This window comes from Zalophus californianus, chromosome 3, assembly GCF_009762305.2.
Source record: "Zalophus californianus isolate mZalCal1 chromosome 3, mZalCal1.pri.v2, whole genome shotgun sequence".
Taxonomy (NCBI): Eukaryota; Metazoa; Chordata; class Mammalia; order Carnivora; family Otariidae; genus Zalophus; species Zalophus californianus.
This window is the reverse complement of record NC_045597.1, coordinates 115,845,786-115,867,016: the sequence shown is the minus strand read 5'-3', so window position 1 is coordinate 115,867,016 and position 21,231 is coordinate 115,845,786. Positions and strand designations below refer to the sequence as shown.

The 21,231-nt window shown below is 38.2% G+C and overlaps 1 long non-coding RNA gene across 1 annotated transcript in view; it reads left to right on the top strand.

Moving 5' to 3' along the window:
- Nucleotides 1-14,523: 14,523 nt before the first annotated feature.
- The window catches only part of LOC113919712, a 28,575-nt gene continuing 21,867 nt past the window's right edge, over nucleotides 14,524-21,231 (top strand). Inside the window, exon 1 of the long non-coding RNA XR_003519095.2 lies at nucleotides 14,524-14,658. This is a non-coding gene — a long non-coding RNA (uncharacterized LOC113919712). The remainder of the gene's footprint in view (nucleotides 14,659-21,231) is intronic.

Here is a 21,231-nt window from a genome sequence, read left to right as displayed (position 1 = left end):
AGGGAAGATCCTGTAATTCTACCCCCACCAATCAGTAATGAGGTATCCTCCCCACTGGGGAAGTGTCAGAGGAGGCTTACTGGAGAATCAGGAATTCTACCACCTCCAAGGTGTAATGAGGCCAACCCTCCCTCTGGCCCTGATACCCCCTACCACAGTGTCAGCGTTGGTGGAAGCCAATGGTAAGCAGTACCAAAGCACCTCTGCCCTTCCCAGCCAGCATGGTACTGCAAAAGACTCATGGAAAGCCAGAACTTCCAGAATTTCCATCTCTGCCTAGCAATAATGAGGAATCCCTCCCCTGCTGGAGTGTCAAAAGAGGTTGAATGCAGAACTGGACTTCTACCCCTACCTAGCAGTAATGAGGTGGCACCCAACTCTCCCCACCAGCCCAGCTTAAAAGGAGGTCAGCTAAAACACAAGATTTGACTAAGATCCAGAGTCTCACAACATAATACCCAAAATCCACAGGTATACTTAAAAATCACTTGGAATAACAAGAATCAGAAAAATCTCAATTTGAATAAGAAATGGCAATCAACAGACACTAACACCAATATGACACAGATGCTGGAATTATCTGAGCAGGATTTTAAAGCAAGTATCATAAAAATGCTTTAGTATGTAATTATAAATGTGCTTGAAACAAATGAAGAAATACAACATCTTGGCAAAGAGAAAGTCTCTGCAAAGAAACAGAAGACATAAAGAAGAATCAATAACCAAACAACAACAAAAAAACCTCATTGGATGAATACCTCAACAGCAGAATAGAAAGGACCGAGGGAAAAAAAAAAAGTGAACTTGAAAATAAAACAATAGAAATTACCCATCTGAACAACAGAAAGAAATAAACTAAAATAATAAGTGATCAGAGCTTCAGAAACCTATAGAAGCAAAATATCAAATATATGTATTGTATCAATCCTAGGAGTAGAGGAGAAAAAGAGTATGACTAAAAAATATTTGAATAATGGATATACATTGGCAAAATCATGAACCTCAATCAAACCATGACCTTACACAAAAATTAACTTAAAATGGGTTATGGATTTAAATGGAAAATGTAAAACTATAAAACTTTTAGAACACAGTGTAGGAGAAAATCTTCAGGACCTTTTGTGAGGATTTCTTGGACATGAAATCAAAAGCACAACTCATAAAGAAAAAATTGATAAATTAGACAGGCAAAACTAAAAAATTTACTGTGGAAAGATCCTGTTAAGAGTGTGAAATGGTAAACTAAAGACTAGGAAAAAATATATGCAAACCACATATCTCACAAAGAACTGTATCTAGAACATTTAAAGAACTATTAAAAACTTGATGGAAAACAACAACAACAAAAAAGCAAATAATCAAATTAGAAAATGGGCAAAAGATATGATGAAGCATTTCACCAAAGATGTAGAGATGGCAAATAAACACATGAAAAAATGTTCAGTATCACTAGCCATTAGGGAAATGCAAATAAGACCACAGTGAACTATCACTACACATCTATGAAAGCAGCTGAAAGTTTTTTTAAGTGACAATACTAAATTTTGTGGAGACACTGGATCTCTCACATATTGTTGGTGGGAATGTAAAATGTAAACTGCACTGGAAAACAGTTTGTTTCTTTAAAACTAAACATTTATTCATTAACCATCTGACCTAGCAATTGCATTGTTGGACATTTATCCCAAAGAAATAAAAACTTACGTCCACACAAAAACCTGCACACAAATATTTGTAGCTAAAACCTGGAAACATCCAAAATGTCCTTTGATAGGTGAATGGCTAAATAAACTGTGGTACATCTATACCATGGAGTACTACTCAGGGATAAAAAGAAAACTACTTACAACATGGAGGGACCTTGAGGACATCATGCTGAGATAAGCCAGTCACAAAAAGGCAAATACTGCATGATTCCACTTATATGAGGTACCCAACGTAGTCGAATTCAGGGAAACAGAAAGTAGAATGGTAGTTACTAGGGGCTGTGGAGAGGGGAAAAGGGAACTGTTGCTTAATGGGTATAGAGTTTCAAATCTAGATGAAAAGTTTAATAGATCTGTTTCACAAGAATGAGAATATACTTAACACTACTGAACTCTATACTTAAAAATAGTTATGATGGTTATGTTTGAGTTTATGTTGTGTGTTTTATATCATGGGGAAAAAAAAGGAAAAGAAAAGAAAAAAAACTACTGACACATGCAGCAACTTAGATGGATCTCAAGGGCATAATGCTGAGTGAGAAAAAAAAAAAAAACAACCCATCCTCAGTCACACACCCTGTGATTCTGTTTATATAACATTTTTAAAATTTTAACAAGTATAGAAGAAGAGAGCAGAAGAAGAGATTAGTAGTTGCCAGGGATTAGGAATGGATGGGGGAAAGGAAGTGTGACTATAAAAGGGTAACATGAGGGAGATCTTTGTAATCGTATCTTTATTGCATTGGTGGTTCCATAAATTTACATATGATAAATGTCATAGAACTATACACATACACTGTCCAATATCAATTTCCTAGATTTGATATTATAAAGTGGATATTGTATTCATTTTCGTTTCAGTAACAAATTCCATAAATTTAGTGGCCCTAAACAATGCAAATTTACTATCTCACAGTTCATCTGTAGGTCAGAAGTCTGGGCACAGTATGACTCCGCTGATTCTCTGCTCCTGGTTTCATGGAGCCAAAATCAAGGTTTTGACAGGGTTGAACTCCTTTCTAGAAGTTTGGGGTTAAATCCACTTCCAAGCTCCTTCAGGTTATTGGCAGAATTCAGTTCCATGTTGTTGTACGATGGAGTTCTCTGTTTCCATGTTAGCTATTGGCTGCAGCCATCGTTAGCTTCCAGAGGTTGCCTGTATTTCCTGGCTAATGGACTCCTTTCTTCATCCTCACAGAAGCAGTGGCAGGTAAAGTCCTTCTCACTCTGAATCTTCTGATCTCTCCTTTTGCTTCATTCCTCCTTTGTTTCTCTGACTGCAGCTGGAGAAATGTCTCTGCTTTCAAGGATTCAAGTAATTAGATTATATCCACCTGGACAATCTAGGATAATGTCCCTATTTTAAGATCCATAAATTTTATGACATCCGCATTGTTCTTTCACAGCAGTATCTAGATTAGTGTTTGGATAATTAAGGGATGGGAATCTTGGGGAGACAGCTTTAAAATTCTATCACAATTATGCAAAATGCAACAACTAGAGGAATCTGGATAAAGGTTACATGGGAACTCTCTATACTAGTTTTGCAACTTCTTTGGATTTATAATTATGGCAAAATAAAAAGCTTTTTAAATGCACAGAAAAAGAAAAGGCAATATAATATATTTTCTTTAAAAAAATTACTACCAGAAGACCTACACTAAAAGAAATACTAGGGAAAGTCCTTCAAGTAGAAGAAAACTTATTTCATTGGAGATATGGAATTTCAGGAAACAAAGAATACTGAAAGGGGTAAAATATGCAAGGAAAATCTAAGTTGCTATTGACTTTATAATACAATGAAAATGACATGTTAGATTTAAAATATAGATAGAATTGAAATGCACATCCAGAATAGCATAAAAAGATGGAAGAACTTAAATGGAGTTCAAGTGTTTTAACATCCTTCCACTGTCAGGAAGTTTAAAAGTACTAAATTACAGATGACACTAACAAAGTTAAGGATGCATATTATTACCTCTAGTGTGACCACTAAATGAATAGAATAATCATGAAATGAATGAATATGAAATGAAAGAATATGTGTTAACAAGCCAGTAGAAAGAAATGGGAAAATAAAATACATTGACCCAAAAGATGACCAGAGGAGAGAAACTAGGAATGAATATCAGGTGGGACAAAGAGAAAAATCAAATACATTAACAAATACATTAAAGGTAAGCAAACCAAATATTCTAATTAAAAGACAAAGACTATAAGAACAGATACAAAAAAAAAAACCTATATGCTATTTAGAAATCACATATTTAATATAAGGAGATAAGTTGAAAGTGAAAGAATAGAAATAGAAAACCCATGTAAAATGACCTTCCCACCAAATAAGAAATCCTAATATAGCTATGTTGAAATCACCAAAAAAAGAGGTTAAAAAAAGGTGATAAAGAGAGACATTCTGTGATGAAAGTGCCAACCTTCTCAGAAGATATAATAATTCTTAACATGTATGCACTAATAGCATAACATCAAAATATAGCACGTAAAAACTGGCAGAATAAATAGAAGTTGGCAAATCCACAAGTATAGTTGGAGATTTTAGCAAGCACTTCTCAGTAATTGATAACACAGACTAAAATAAACAGGAAGGGTATAAAAGATTTGAATAACACAACAAACTTGATCTAGTTGACATATGTGTAATACTACACACATTTAAGAATATGTATTTAAACGCCCACAGAATGCTTACAAAAATTGTAAATTTTTGCATATAGACCATGTAGCTAGTCTTAATAAATTGCAAAGGACTGAAATCATATAGAGAATGTTCTCTCACCACAGTGGAATTAAAGCTGAAATCAATAGTAAATTTTTTAAAAAGGTAAATAGAAAGTGGTCACATGCTTGAAAACTAAGGAATACGTTTGTAAAGAACACATGGCCAAATAAAGAAATTCCAATAGAAATTAGAAAATGTGTTGAAGTGAAAATAACTAAAATATGGCATAACAAAATTCACAGGGTATAGAAAAAAATTGTGCTTGAAGGAAAATGGATAGCTTTATATGTATACATTAGGAAAAAATGTAGAGCTGAAGATCCAATTATAATTCTCAAGAAGTCAGCAATAGAATAATGTTATCCTACCCTTTTCTCTTTGCAAATGTTTCAAATCCTTTAGTTTTTAAACCAGAACTCCCTAAATCCATGTATTCTTTAAACAGACATTATTGTTGTTGGGTTTAGAATGACAGGTGCCTCTTGGAGGAATTCATCATTAGTCAATTTAGTGGGTTTACTCAAAACCGTCATCTGTATTTGAAACTGTTCCTGCTGTATCGGGAATCCGTTAATAGCATCTATATCTCAAAGGAGCTTTAATGTATATATATTTTTGTAGTTTGGAATGCTATTGTAAAGTATCAATACTTCTTTTTTTAGTATCAATACATGTTTTTAAAGCTCTTAGAAATTTGTCAATGAAAACAGCAATATAAATGTAAAAGTTTGGTTTTTCAAACCATTTAGATGTTCAGAATAAGAGAGAAAGTGAGACATGAACTGAACCACAAAATTGGAGTGCTTACTTTCCTCTCTTCATTTTTAAAACAAGCAAGACTCAGAGGAAAGAAAGATAAGGGTGGGTGTAGCATTGGTTTCACAACTCATAAACAGCAGTTCTAGAGATAGCTAACTGGCTGAAGACAGCATAGGAAGGTCTTAAACAAAACAAGCAACTAATATTCTTCAAATAAACTTGACAGTAATGAGAAAGTAGATATCAAATTCGATCCAAACTCTTGTGAGTCAATTTATGATTCATTCACCAATCCATTCATTCAAACATCCATTAATCTAGGAGATCTTTGTTAACTCTTTGCCAGGCACTGTGCTACATGCAAGAAAAACAATGGAGAGCAAACTGCTGTGTTTTCTTTCCTCTTGGTGTCACTGTCCAGTAGAAGAGGGTGGCATTAAAACAGGGAAATAAATAAACCAGTAAGCACAAATTGAGATTGTCTAATGAGACAGAGGCACAGGGTGTTTTATGAGCATACAACACGGGATATAGTCTGAGGAGTTAGGGAAAGCATCCCCTAGAAAGTTTTATGTGAGCTCCGGTATGTAAGATAGAGGTCAAACAGGTAAGTGGAGGGGGAGAGCCTTCTGGGCAGAGGAAGAAGCACAGGCAAAGCTTCCAGTGGGGCGGAAGGGTTCACTGGGGAACTGAATCCAGGCTAGTGTGGCTGAACAAAGAGCCTGAGGGGAGAGTATGAAAGGGGGAGAGCTGAAGACAGTGTGAAGGAGGTGGGATGAAGCTGGGAGGTCGGCAGAAACAAGAGGTTTGTAGGGCCTTCTTAAAGGTCTTGTCTTTCTCCCAAGAGCAAAGGGAAACTAGGAAAGGGCTTCAGCAGGGAGGTGACAAGGTTAGTTCAGTATTTATTTTAAATATTTCACTGGACATAAGCAGTACAGATTGGATTCCAGGAGACCAGATGGGATCCTGTGGCATCAATAAAAGGGAAAAGATGGTAGCTTGGAACAATGTTTGGAGGATATTGCCTCCCTTTAGCAAAAAAGCACCACCACCCCCCCCCCCCCCCCCAGTAAGAGTTCCACTTCCCTTTCCCAAATCTACCTTCAGTGATTCCCACCCCTGCCAGGCCAATATGCTGTCACCTACACAAAGCTTTCCTATTCTTTCTCCCACCTTTGTCCACGTTACTCCTTGCTTCATGAATTTCACCTTAAGCTCTCACCTAAATTGTAACCATCTTAAATACCAAAGCTCATGTTGCATTTCCCTTTTCCTAAGAACATTCCCACTCCGCCATTTCCTTCTTTCTCTGCATTGAACATGTGCTAGTTCCTTCTTTTCCTCCCCCTTGTGAAATTATAGGCTTCTTAGGGAAGGAAATGTGGCTTGCATTTCTCTGGATTCTTCATAAGATCAAGCACAAGGCTGGGATTAAGTTGCAAAACACCCTTCACACCTAATCAAATTGCACTGCAATGAAAAATATCCCCAGGTATATGGATGATAATTTGTGGAAACACATGTTCCAAATTCCACTTAAGACAAAAAAAAAAGTGGTATTATCTGAACATAAAGGGTATTATAGAAGAATGTTTTACAATAGGTTAAAATCCAAGCCATCTGGAGTCAGCACCAAACTTGTGTATAATTCTACCAGTTTGCCTTTTAGTGGCTAAACATGTCTTTTCTGACTTCTGTATACTCCCATACATGCCAAAATGCAGCAGCAGCACCCATGAACTTGGCCTTCAGAAGTATTCCCACTAGAGCTTTTTCCAGGGCAGTTGAAAAGTGGGCCTTATCACACACAGGCCAGGGTACATTCCCAGCAGGACCCACTGTCTCTGTGCTTCCCACCTGGCAGTCTTACAAGACTCTGACAGCTAAGTAAGAAAGGATCAGAGAAACAGGTCTTATGAGAACAACTTGCCAAGAATTTGTCTCTTTATTCATTCTGTATATTAGTTCCACAAATCTTCAGTAAAGCAATGCCATGCTTTGTGTACTTGAATTTTGTGAAGAGGCTAAATTTTGTGAGATGTGAAAAGGGTCAGCGCACGTGCATAAGTTCACATAAATAACAGCTAACGTACATTGAATGTGCCAAACAAAAGACAAAGTTCTTTAAATGGATTAGTCACACAACCTCATGAAATAACTTGTATTGTTACAAATAATAAGCCTGAGATTCAAAGAATGGAGGTAACCCACTTCACTCAAAATCTCAAAAACTCTGACTGAGGTTTGTCTGTCTATGGAATCAGAACCTAAATTTCAATTTTTACTCCCCAAACAGTGGCCACACGTGGACTACAGATATACTGGGGGTGTCTGGGTAGGGCCCTGGATGGCTGGAGTTCCTCTGATGTTTCCAGACCGCAGATTTGCTCATAGTGTTAACATTCCTCTTTCTTGTTAGAATACCAACCAACCTGAGGCATCCCCTCTGTTGTTCCTCAGTTGTTTCAGGAACTTCTAAGGCTACTCAGTGCCCCTCCAGGTAGGTAGAAACTCTGCAAATTGGCATTTAATAACCACACAACATCAGGGATGCAAAAGAGCACTGAATTTCAAAATAATTTCTGCATCTCAAAGAACTGCAGTTGAATTCTGCTTTCCCCACTGGACAGATGTGTGATCTTGAGCATCTTAACCTCTCTGTACCTCTGAGTTATAAGAGTACCTACCTTATAGGTGTTTTCTGATTTTTAAATGCAATAGAATGTGTAAAAGTGCTTTACATAATTCCTGGCACAAGAGTAAAAAGCCAAAAACTTTATTGCTTCCACTATTATTTCCCTTATACACTCACTTCTTACTTTAAACAAGATGGACGGTTTGCTGGTTATTTCACTTCTGCTTGTCGGCTGTCTTGAGGTGAATTCCTCAGAAGCACAATTTGTTACAAGGATTTGGGTGCAAGTGGTTAATTTGGAAAGTGATCCCAGGAAGCACCCACAGGGAGAGTGGAGGAGTGAGGTGGGCAAGGGAGGAAAGCCAAGGTAGGGTAAGTTAATGAGCATCAAGCACTCTGTATTACGGAGGGCAGTCCTACAGGGTATCTTTAAGAGATTGTGTAGCATACACCCAAGAATTGGCCCACCTGAGGGGCAAGAAAGCCCCTATTTGTCACTGACTGGGCTGTTCCTAAGGGCATCAACTCCCTGGTTCTTCCAACCTGCTCTGCATGCTCACTGAGCATGTCCCACGGCCAAAACTCCCTGGTTCTTCCAACCTGCTCTGCATGCTCACTGAGCATGTCCCACGGCCAAAGAAAGCTCTCAGGAGAGTTGCCGTGAGAAACGACCAGTGTACACTGGAAGGTACATGCCCACAAGACACCCTTTTATTCACAGGGCCCAGCATAGTACTTTGCCTATAGTCAAGTGCTACATAAACATTTTTTGGATTAAATTGTGTTTCATATTAAAAATGATTAAGCACAAAATGTACTTATCTTCTCTACTGTGCAAGTGTTATACTTCAGCCTCTTGGGAAATGTTTGCTGGAACATCTTTTGGCCTTCTTTAATGAATTTTGATCTTACATCACATTTAAATGCCTTGGAGTTCCAAAAGACAAATATATCCTCATGTAATTTAAATGACAATCAGCAGGCTATTTTTTTTCTTATTAATATACGGAAAGCTGGTGGTCACAGCAGGTAACTGATGAGGCTAATCTGTCAATGTCCTGATAATTCTCTGCCTGATTGCTCTCAGTCCGGGAGGCTGCATAATCACAGAAACACCAAGCAATTTGATCAGGTCCAGAATAGATCGATTGTCCTTAAGTGAGCCGGGTGTCAGCATTGGATGAGGTTAGCACAATGTCTCAAGGGAGCCCCTCTGAACGAAATCAATATTGAGACTTCAAAATATTGTAGAAGAGATCTATGGGAAGCTTCTGTGAGATGCAATCCTAGGGGTAATGTTGTGGCAGAAAGAGAACTGATGCGATTAGTCATCATACTCTGTTAATTGGAACTCAGCCAAAGGTATTCAAAAAGGTTTGAGGATCTTAATGGATGACTCAGCCGTTTGACTACTTTGGTTTCCACACTTCTCTATAGCTTTCCAAACAGTCTGAGGTATTTATTAACCAAATGTTAACAAAAATATTCTCCAAACAAAAGGAAAATCATTGTTTCCATTGTGGTATGGAGGAATGAGTAAGTGGCAAGGCCTTACCAGTGATTAAAGAACCCTTAATATTTTTGACAATGACCTGTAATAAATAAAAATGCAACCTACATGTTGAAACTTTATCCTTTATTTTGATGGCACTTTTAGCTAAATAATTTACAAGATTAGGTAATTTTACTTTGTGGCTTGAATATTTCCGAAGTTAGGCATACATGCCTTTCTTGCTCCAAGCTGTTCCCTTCCTTGTTTGGTTATTTGGAATCATTATTGCTTTTAATTTAAAACTTTGCAGTAGCCAGGTTTCAACAGCCACAGTTTCTCTTTCTTATACATTTTGTTAACCAATTTATGACATCTAGGAAGGAGCAGGGGAGTACAATAAAAGCAAAGAGGCACAGGAAAGTGCATGTGTGACTGATACTGTTGTGTCAACCTAGCACCAGTGCTTTTTGAGCCTGGTAAGATTTGAAAACTAATTCATTCTCTTATGAAGTTCATTTATGAGTTCTTTGTAGACCTCAGTCTCTGAGGATCCATTGCCTGCTCTTCCTTTGCTAAAGAGAAACATATCTTTATCCTTCTGACTCAGCCTCTGAGAACCTAGTAGCACCATCAACTTCTCTGCCAAAATCTGTTCGTTCTTCCAGACGGTCCTCTTTCACAAGAAGGCCAGGGAAAACTCCCACATTCTCTACCTCAACTAACTCTAAGTGCAATTATTTTCTTTAAATAGTAGCCCCCTCCATTTTATTTTATTATTTTATTTTATTTTATTTTTTTGCTGCCACTAGCCACTGTAGGCCAGCCTCTCAATTTATGTATTTCCCACAAAGAAAGCAGACCCCAGTCCACTGTGTCTCTTCAAAAAGGCATTAAGCTCTTTTGATAATTCCCTTTGACCAAGGGCTTACAATTGCTCATTACCCAGTAAACCAGTTTGACCAAACTTTAGTCAGGCTTCTCTCCTCCCTATAGATCCCTAAACTTGGGCTTGTCCCCAAGTCTGAGCAAGCACTAAAGCACTCAAGTGCAAAACATCCCCCTTCATGGTTCATTCTAAGAATCAGCTGATCCCCTAAAGAAACATTCCCTGTTAAATTTCCCTGATCATGCTGTCTACACCCCCCATCACCTGCCCTGCTCCCCACAGAGTTCCTGTTAGTCCTGTTCACTCCTCCCTATAAATGAAAACCTTCTTTCTATTTAATTTTCAGATCCCTGCAGATCCTGTGGTCAGAACATTCTCTCTCCTGCAAGTTTCTAAATGAAGTCTCTCCTTATTTAAGTGTGAATTTGCTTTTGACACCTTTTAATCTCTCTTGGATGAAGTTAAAGAAAGAAGGACTCATGTATATCCCCAGTCCTTCTCCTCTTTTAGTGAAGGGAAAAGACTCAAAGCTCACTAACACCTCTACCTCTCTGAAAATGCCAGCAGTTATGCCCTTGATGTGGGTGAAAGGTTAAGTTTTTGTGACCTACTTTGTTAATTCTAACTATAGTCTAGCACCCCCTTTGGAGTATGGTATTTAATGTCCCTTGGTTCCATTTAAAAACCCCATTACAAGTATAAATGTATTTGTCAGGGAGGAAAAACTTTTCCTCTACCCACATAGGTTAAGGTCGGAGGCCTACAAATTAAACGAACAAAAGACAGATTAACAGGAAAAAAGGTATATAATTTTTATTAATATTCATATGCAGAGGAGTTCACAGAAAAAAGTGAAACTCAAAGAAGCAGTTAGATTCAGGGGTTTATATACCCTTTTAACAAAGGAACGAAGGTTTTGGCTTCAAGGGATGATACATTGTGGGGAAGTTACTAGGCAATATATGGGGGAACTAGGAAGAAAGGGTCTATTTTAGTAAGGTCTGTTTATACAAACTCATCTTGGTATGGACTCCCCATCTTCAAAGATAAGTGTTGTTATTCTCTCTTGATATGGGGGTGGGGAAACGGAGGGGAGTTCCTTTCTTAAAGGGAAATTCAGGCCTTGTTTGTAGGCAGATGAAGGCAAGAACTCTTCCTGCATCTGTTGATTCTCAATTGCCTTCAGCTCAAGACCCTTCTGCCAAAGTGGCATATTTTAGGGTAGCATATTCTGATGTCCTTCCCACTCAACATATAATTTGTTCAGGGGTTATTCTAAAAGATATTTCAAATACAGTGTGTGCATTACTGCTTTTCAAGAAAGGATTTGCTATGTATTTTTGGCTTAGTACCCTAAAACCAAGCTGTGATTTTACAACTATGAGCTTTCCAGCTGTGGGGCAGTGCACAGGGGCAAACATTAGAATTAAATAATTATCTGAGGAAAAAAAAAACCTGAGTGATTTTTCAATTAAATATCCAAAAACTATTGAGCAGGTAAATGTAAATTTCCCCACCATGTGTGGTAATGCAGAATATTATATTAAGGAAGACATTTTCAGCTAAGTAATGTATACCCATTGGGTAATATCCTTCTCAAGACTAAAATGTTCCACCTGGTTAGGCAAAGGGCAGGTCACGCAGCACTCTGAACAGCAGGATGGGGAGTCTGCATTTTATTCCAAATAAGATGGAAGGCTTTGGGTGATTCCCAACAGAGGAGCCTCATAATCTGATTTATACTTTTAAATGCTCCTTCTCTTGGCTGTTAGGTGGTGAAAGGATGATAGAAGAACATGAATGGCAGTTAGGAATCCAGTCTAGATAAAAGATGATGGCTATTTGCACACAGTTGCTGCCACTAAGCAACTTGGGAATGCATCCCTCAGGAATTAAGGCTGAAGACACTGTAAAGACATGAAGTGCTTTCCCACCTAAAATCCACCAGAGTTCACCTCCAGTTAGGTGCCTGTTTACTGGTTTTCCCTCACCTTCCATTTTTTTTTTTTTTTTTTGCCTTCACAGGGCACATCTTTACCCATCTTCTCCACATATCACTCTTCATTCCCTCCCTAACTGGGGTCACTCTAGTCTCCCTTCTCAGCAATATTAATCTTGGCAACCTAGAAGACATTAACTTTTGGTATAAAGTCTGCAAAAACTTTGGATATAAAATGCTAATGATCCTTTTAACCCAGGAGAAATTTAGGCTAACACTATTTGGTACCAACTCTCTCTGGGTTCAAATTCTAGGTCCACCACTTATTAACTATGATCTTTGCCAAATTGCTGAAATTCCCTCTGCCTCAATCTCCTTATATGTAAAATAGGATTACTAATAGTACTTGTCTCACATGATTGTTACAAAGATTGAATGAGTTGACATTTACAAAGTAATGAGACCTCTCCCTAACACATAATAAATGCTACATGGATATTTGCTATTATCATCATTGCATACCTACCTTTTAGAGCTGTGGGAGGAACAGATAAATAACACCTGTAAAGCACTCAGCAGGGGGCTCAACACAGATATAGTAAGTACCCAGTTCATGCTCAGCTATGATTACTTTGCACAAGTATGATACAAATCTCAGCAACGATCCAGTGTTATTTTTGCCTCTCTTGCTATTTCTAATTCCTTTTTCAGCCCCTATGAGGTCACCTATGTCTGTGCCTGTGTCTGTGATGAGTATATTTAACCTCCGGGCCAAGAGAGAAGATACTGTAAGAGAAGCAGAAGCCATTGGCTCATTTCCCAGTTTTTCTGCTTCTATTAAAAAAATAAAAGTGTTTCTCCTAAGAACTAGGTGCCACATTTTTGAGACTCTGGCTGAGGTAAATTAGTTAAATAGTTCATTAATTTTGGCACTCTTACCTGAAATGAAAGCAGTTTGGGAAAGTGTGCCTTTGTCTGGGTTAATTAGTAAGTGAGAGCATTGGGACTTCGCTACATTTTTTGCTTCAGCAATTCTTGTAATTATTTTTTTAGGTTCATGTTCTATGTAAACTTATAAAGACATGTTTTAATATCCATTCTGTGGTACGGGGATATTGGTCGGATATCTCAGGGACATCCAAGTGAGGAGAGTATAGGGGCTGTGTTGCGACAAGATGGGCTGTGCTGTGACGAGATGAGAAAGAAACCAGAGATGGGGGTTAGGGGAAAGAAGGTGGAGCTTCGTGAATAATAAAGGCTGTGTGCAAGAAAGAGCAACAGTCAAAGCACCTTGAACATCCCGTTCCATTTTCATGTTTGACTACATGGATCCCGACTTCATTTTTATCATCTTAATGTTTATGTGGTTACCGGCATTCCTGACTTGTGTAACTTCTGCATGCCTCTTAAGAAACCTAATTGTTTGAGTTTTTCACAGATAATTCAGAAGTCTTTGACAACGTTGCCTTATGTGACAGCAAACAAATGCTCAGTCATGCAGCGAGGAGTATAAATGCTGGGGTTGCCTGAAGCACAAATCAGTTCAGTGGAATTTTTTCTCTTCCTCTTTGTTTCCACCAAATTGTTAGAACAAAATTGGCATCTGACACCCAGATTGAAATGTATACCGTACCCTTCCTTTGGCTCTATAAATATTATGGAAACTTTTCTCCTGCTTATAGCCCCGTATGTTTGATGCTCCAGCTTAAAATGTAGCATGATGTGTAATCAAACATATGAGGGTAAGATTCATTTTTCTAAGTTGTCTAGTGCTGGCTGTGCAAAATCATGAGACGGTCAAGAGGAAGGCTGGAAAGTACCTGAAGAACACAGACTTCTATAAAACTCTATAAGGCCTTTACTCCAAAGGAGTCTCCTTACCCCAGGTATTATCTGGACTATTTGGCCAATTAGGGAATTAATGTTTATTAAGTCATGAAATGTGTATCAGATACTTTCATAATAATTTTATCCATTCTTTGCTACAACATTGCAAAGTAACTGTCCACAGCGCTGGTTAACAGATAGGAAAACTGAGGTTTAGAGAAGTAAAATAACCAGCCCAAGGGTATGCTGTATGTTGGTGTATTTATAAGATTAAATATTCTTGGCAGGTTTGAGTCTAAGCTAAGATTCTCCTCAACATATCTTTCTATATAAATGTGATCAGCAAAGTGATTCCTGCCCCCAAGCACAGACTGTAGGAAGCTAGAGCATATGTCTTTAGGTAGTATTACTCAGGCCAGTGGAATGTTACCACAAAGAAAATGACATCACAGATGTTCATATGTGTCACACACTGTAGTTATTTAAGGGTTTGTAAGAGAATCCTACTCAAACAGAATTTTAGATGCATATGACAAAATAAATCTAATCTTGGCTGGGCCTCAGAAATCCCTGTCAGCTGAGGATGAAGGAGTTCTCCCATAGGACCCTGGCAATGGACACTCTGTCCTGTGTTAGGAATCCTTGAGGATCCTGAAGTAGGCGTTGCTCTTGATCCAGTAAGTCTCCACATCCTCCTGAGTCTGACTGCCCCTGGTGGTAAAAGAACATTTCTCACCCACCAGTCTCTCTCTCACACAAGCACATACACACATACATCATTCCTTCATATCTCTCTTAAATGTTCTTTCCTTCCTAATAGATTCCAAGACACCCCAAGGAAGTTGGGGCTGTTTCATATTCGTAGAAATGTAGACATTTTTGTTTATCCCAATGGCTGATGGGCCCTTCTGGCATTTACTAGCATTTACTTCTGGCATTCAGGATCAGACATGCTAAATATCTTCCAGTGTGCAGTGAAGTTTGTACCAACACAAACCATTCTTCCAGAGGCCAACAGCTCCCATGGAGAAGCACTGTACCAGAGTATCCTTACCTTCCTTTCTTTCCACTCCTTTCCCAATTCTCTCCCCCAAGCCCCCTTCCAACAGCTCACTCCAGCAAGTGCCTTGTGGAAGAAGAGGGGAAATGGATTAACATATTATCCCAAAAGATAACCTACTGTTCTTGGTTCTGATATCTCTGATCCAAGTTCCCCTAATTTCTTGGTTTGATGGAAGTCTGTTCTTTGTCCAACCTGGTGAACACTCTTTATTGGCAGCTACTCAGAAGACCACTGCTTGAACATTTCAGTCCTTGGGGTTCATTTTTGCTGCCAAAAACAGCAATTGTTGAAGTATGCTACATATTGCTGGGTTATCTGTAAAGGTTCTTCCTTTTTTCCAATATGGAAAACATTTGTTCTGCCAAAGCCATGCCTACCCCCAGCACAGGAGTTGACAGGACCATTTGCTTCTAGCAGGGGGAGAACTGACCCCTATAAATTACATTCTTTAATAATGACTTGGCCCAGGCAAATCTGGCATTACCCCAAATCTTTCTCTCTCCAGACTCACAGATGCTAGATGAGGGCAAGAGGTGAAGGAAAAAGAGCAACCAGGAATAACTTCTCAGGTTTTGATCTAGCCTCTGGATGGATGTGATGCTCCACATTAAGACGTGAAAAAGTCTGAAGAAAGGAATATCAGGGGTTGACTTTGGTTTTCAATTTGAGAGGCCTCTTGGACATATAAATGGAGATGTTAAGATGGCAGTTGGGTATATGAGTTAAGATTCCAGGGAGTCGCCAGGGTTAGAGATATACCTTTGGGAGAGATATGTAGTTTGAAGTCTGGGGACTGGTAAAGATATCCTAAAGAGAGATCAGTATGGTGAGGGGCAGGGAAGGAAGAAAGGCATCTCAGAATTGGGGAGCTCCCACATTAAAAACCTCTGAATATGAAATCAGTAACAGGTTCTGTGTCTGGCAAATATTACTAATAGGCAAACTGTCCAGCCATAATGCTGAAATTAGTGGCTGGAGTGTCAATTTTACTTATCTCATTGTTTTTTCCGCCAACCATGAAATAAAGAGTAAGATGTATATGGTGGTAAAATAATAGATCATTTTAAATTTCTTTCTTGCCCTTTTCCATATTGTTCAAATTCTTTACAATGAACATGTGATGATTCTATAATGAGAAAAATGCAATAAATATTTTAAATAGTAATAGCCTATATGTTGTGCACAGTGCACTTCCACCAGTGATCCTATACCTATGCACATTCCACCACATTAACATGTGAACATACAGTGTAAGGTTAGACACTTGTCCTACAATATTCAAAGAATGATGCCTATAAATATTTGAGTTTTTTAAAAACTTAGTATAATGAAGCCTTGGTAAAAGTGATAAGACCAAGATGTCGGGATGGTACTTTGGACATAACAGAAGCATATTTATTGAATAAACAAAAGATCACAGCTAAAAATCACTGTACAAAAGCTTATTAGTGAGCTTTAGAAGTAGTTTACAAGAATGTTCCTTATGTCTCTGTACATTTTCCAACTCTCCAAATGCAGAGGGATAGCAAAAATGCAATCAGGGAAATAATTCTTGGCCACAACTCACATTCCAAAGGAAAAAATAACAACAACAAAATACCCAAGCAAAACCATCAAACCACATCCTGGTAAAAACCTTTAATGTGCTGCTGGGCCATCATCTGGTCCCCATCATTACCAGCTGTGGCTTGCACACCCGAGAAGGGCCAGACTTCAGCAATAGGAACTAAAATACAAGGCCCATGACAAGGCTTTGAAGTTGAATTTGTTTAGCAGCATTTGTGACTAAGGTGGTGACTAGAGAATTTAAAGAAGGGACAAACAAGGTCACAGAAGACAGACTTGCTAGGTCCCATTTATAAAAATAGGAGGAATCTTTTCAAATCTAGATAGGAATGGCAACTTTTAGGTCTGCCACAGTAACCTTCCATTTTTCATTTGGGAGATGTGAATAAAAGCCAGCTTGGAGCAGAGTGCATGTGGATGTTTGGCAAGATGGGACAACAAAACTGAAGAACTTTATATCAAATGGGGAAAGAATGACTAAAAACTCTGAAAATGATAGCAGCAAACTGAATCCAAATATCACAGCTGTGGTAGTTGGTTCCTAGAGCACATTCCACAAAATTGTTCCTAGGGATATAAATGTGTGATCAAATAAGTTAATCAAGATAAGCTTCTTACAGCAAAACTTTTAAGACATGCTGTTAGTCTCTCAGAGGGATATAATAAAAGCAACATTCCCCTCCATTCTTTATGAAACTCTTTTACCCAAAGCATCACAGAAGAGCTGTGCTCCCAAAAAACATACTTGCTAAGTCCTTCCTAGTAGAGATGAGGGTCACAGAGGATGAATCAGAAGAATGTTGTGAAAGCTGGAGTGGGGTTTCTAAAGAGAGAGGGAAACAACTTGATGGAGAAGGAAGAGGGAGGCCTATGCAATGGCTCAGAGGCTGAACTGGTTTGCCAAGGGAGAGAACAATCTGCATTCATGGAAGAAACACGGATTCTAAACTAGGTTTGGTTGAGTGAGCTTTCTCTAAGAATACTATAGACGGGGAAAAAAAAAAAGAATACTATAGATGTTCTAGCAAATCAGGTAACTGGAAAAGTCAACAAACACTTTGAATTATAACTATTTTGAGGTCAATGAGAGGAAAGCTGGTAAATCCGGAAGAATCTATTAATCTTATAGATAACATATCATGGATGAAAATTCCTACATTTAAAATAAAACAATAATTTTAAAATTATTGTTCTGAATAATTCGAGAGTTGTCACAAAATTTCAGTGACCTGAATATTTAAAAGCCAGTACATATTTAATTAGTTTTTATTAATTTGTCTCCTCTGTAAGTTTTACTCATCCCTTGTAAGGCTATGTGCTTTATAAGACAAATTAACAGTAATATTTCATACATTTGTTTCTTCTAGAATCCAGAATTATCAACCTTAAGGCAGAAATCCTGCCAATTATAATCCTATCCTTGCAAAACATCATAAAAACGCTGATTCATACTGACTAAACAAGCTGCATATTAATAACTCATTTCAATGTCAGCATGTTCATTATACATTGCTCTTTCCAAAGGAGGGAAAGATAAGGAGATGCTGATGCTTCCAGGGCATTTCATTAAAATGCACAATGCAGAAAAAATAAGTTACTTTTGCCCTTTAAATGAATTATGTAGAACAAACTTATGAAAATTATAGTGGAACTTCATCATTTGGAGCCAAAAGAACATTTTCAGCTTCTTACATGCTTTTGGTAGCTCAGATCTATACAAGTTATGCTATGGTTTCTCCAGTCTGTATCTCTACAGTCTTCACCTCCAGTTCCTGACTGTGCATCTCCTCTCACTAGTATGGCAGGGTTCAGTAATGTCAGGGGTGACAAAAAGACCCTGACGTAGTAGAAATTCATCTTGGACTTGGTCATGCCTGAGCAAGTCTTATGTAAGAAATTACTTCATGCACTATTTAATGAAGTGCATCCAGTTGATAAGAAGCACCTAAATGGTAGCTGTTACAGTGATGATGATGATTATTATAATTATGCCAAGGATGAAGATCAGAATGAGGATAAGGTTGATGCTGTTGCTTTCCAGTGAACTGGAGAGATGGTACTCACCAGAGTTTCTCAGATTGATGCCAGTCCCTTGGAACCAGAACTCAAGCACACTTCCTTCTGGGGCTTAGGCATATCTGGGTATATAGCTAGATAACTTGATGGCCCAAAGGTCTTTTGGATGGAGGCTGAAAGTCTATTCATAAGGAACTTAAGCTAAGGGAAAAAATAAAAATGATGATCTGAGCCCGTGACAAAGGTTTAGTTAGCAAAATGGAGTAGGGATCCTGGGTACATCTTTCCAGAACTGTCCCTGTCCTGGCCTCCTGGACACATGTAGAAGCCCAAGAGAGGGAAATGGAGCTGTAATTATTAATTAAAATAATTATTTCTTTTACATTGTATACTATATCTGTTGTGACCCTATCCTGCCAGAAGATTAGGCACAGGGAGGAAAATCTACCTCCTCCCTCACCTCCTACTCCTTCTCACTCCCCTGACACAGACCCTAGGCAGATTTGGCAGGATGGAGCTCAGGTCTTCTTTGGTGAGTCAGTCCAGGTGCTAACTATGCTGAGTAGAGCCACAGGAGGGACTGAAATGTCCAGTAAAGGAGCAAGAGAGAGTATATAGAGCTGTGTCAGGGAGACATCATGCACAGAAGAGCAAAGGAAGGGCCAAACTTCCCAGTGTTGTTGGTTGTGTATAGGCTGAAACTGCTTGTGAGCACATTTAAGGCACCCCTTAGAGAGTTCCAGAAATACCAGTGGGTGGGCTAGCAGGGTGGCTTTAAGTCTTTTGCCAATTAAGTAGGGAGAGCCAGCAACACTAGTGGACTTTGAGCTACTACTATTAATGTGACCTCATATGTTGTTCTGGTTGGTGAGTCATGGGAGAAATGTGTGGCATATATGAATATGGGGAGAGGTTCCCTTGCCCATTTTCTGTTAGAGAAGAGAGGTTTGCAAACCGCTATTCTAGGAACATAAATCTGAGGTCTCAGAGTAGCTGGTGAAATATACCAAGTTTCTCTTTCTCCATCACTTTTCAAACACAGGAACAAAGCATGAAAGGTGGAGTGATCATGCTAGGTCAGGAAGGAAGATGGGAGAAGAAAAGCAGAGAGGGAGAGAGGCAGCCTATGGGTCAATGAGCACCTGCCATGTATTATGCATTAGGCTTGGTTGGATTTCTTTCATGGCTATTGTTGTAGCTAATTCTCAATTTAAAAAAAGAGAGAGAAAAATAGAAAGAAAGCCTGAGTCACGTATTATTATCACTATTTTACAGCAAATAGCTAGCTGAATTTCAGAGAAATGAAGTAACTTGTCCAGGATCACATAGCTTCTAAATGTTGGAGCAAATTTTGAATCAAAGTCTGTATTACATCAAAATCCATGCCTGCATCCCCAAGTCACCCTGCCAAGGTGCAGAAAGAAGACTTCAAAATTCCCACTTCTATTTCTTTATGCTTGTCAGTAGGACTGTTTTAGTCCAGATCAGGTAACGACATACCACATATGGTTCACAGAGTATCCTGAAGGAAGAAGGGGTTAACAGAGGGGATGACAGTGGTCTCCTCATTTAGTTGTTAGCTTTAGTATATAATGATGCTGTAGAGTATGGGACCTAGATAAGTCACTTATATTACCTGCTTTTAAACTAATAAACCTCAGAGATAGACTGATGGCTTCAAAATATTCCTCCAAAGAAGTGGGAGATTGGTGAGAATGCCAGTGATATAAGCACATGTGAATGGCACAGTCATGAGCTCTTTGTCAGCCATCAACCAGATAAACACAATGATGACATATGAGATTTTGACTCAAAGTCAAGCCAAAAAAAAATTATGAAGTCTATTGAAGGTATGAGTTGATATCCAACATTGTAAATATTGTCTTAGTATATGTTACATATTTGCATATCCTGTGCTTTGGGGGGGGGTTTGTCCAGTTATGCATAAGTATATCTACTTAGAAGCTGATTCTGAATCACTGTGTTTCAAATTTTAAATAAATAATTTCAAAAATAATAAAATATTTGTGATAGGTTTAGTACTAGTAAAATTCGGTACTAAAAATTAGTTTAGTACTTCATGTGAAACAAAATGATTCTGTCATTAATGAATACACAGTTATTAAATATTACATGTTGCAACTTCATCTCACCTTCAAACTCTCCTCTTTTACAGTAAAATGGACATGATATATTAATTCTGTAGCAGATGTAATTTATGAATAAATAAGTTTATTTTTATTGAGGATTCATGTTCAAAAAGTCTAATAGGGTATATTATCAGAAACATTTTGCTGGCTGCTGCACCATATATCAGCATGTAGTGGCACATAAAAAGTACTTGGAAAATATTTTTTTAATGACTAATTACCACAAAGGTATGAAGTAAACTTTGTAGAGTAAGGAACGTTTGGGGAACAAAAAGAAAGGGGGGTGGCTTTAATTTTAGAAAGAAGATGGAAGGCATCACCTTTAGCTAGAGCTTATGTTTGTTATCTCAGCATCTCTTCCAGAAGGAGCCCCTTTCAATCTCAAAGGGATGTAGTTTAGATGATAAATTTTATGATCACCCTTAATTATACAGAAGACTTTCAACTTCTCCATC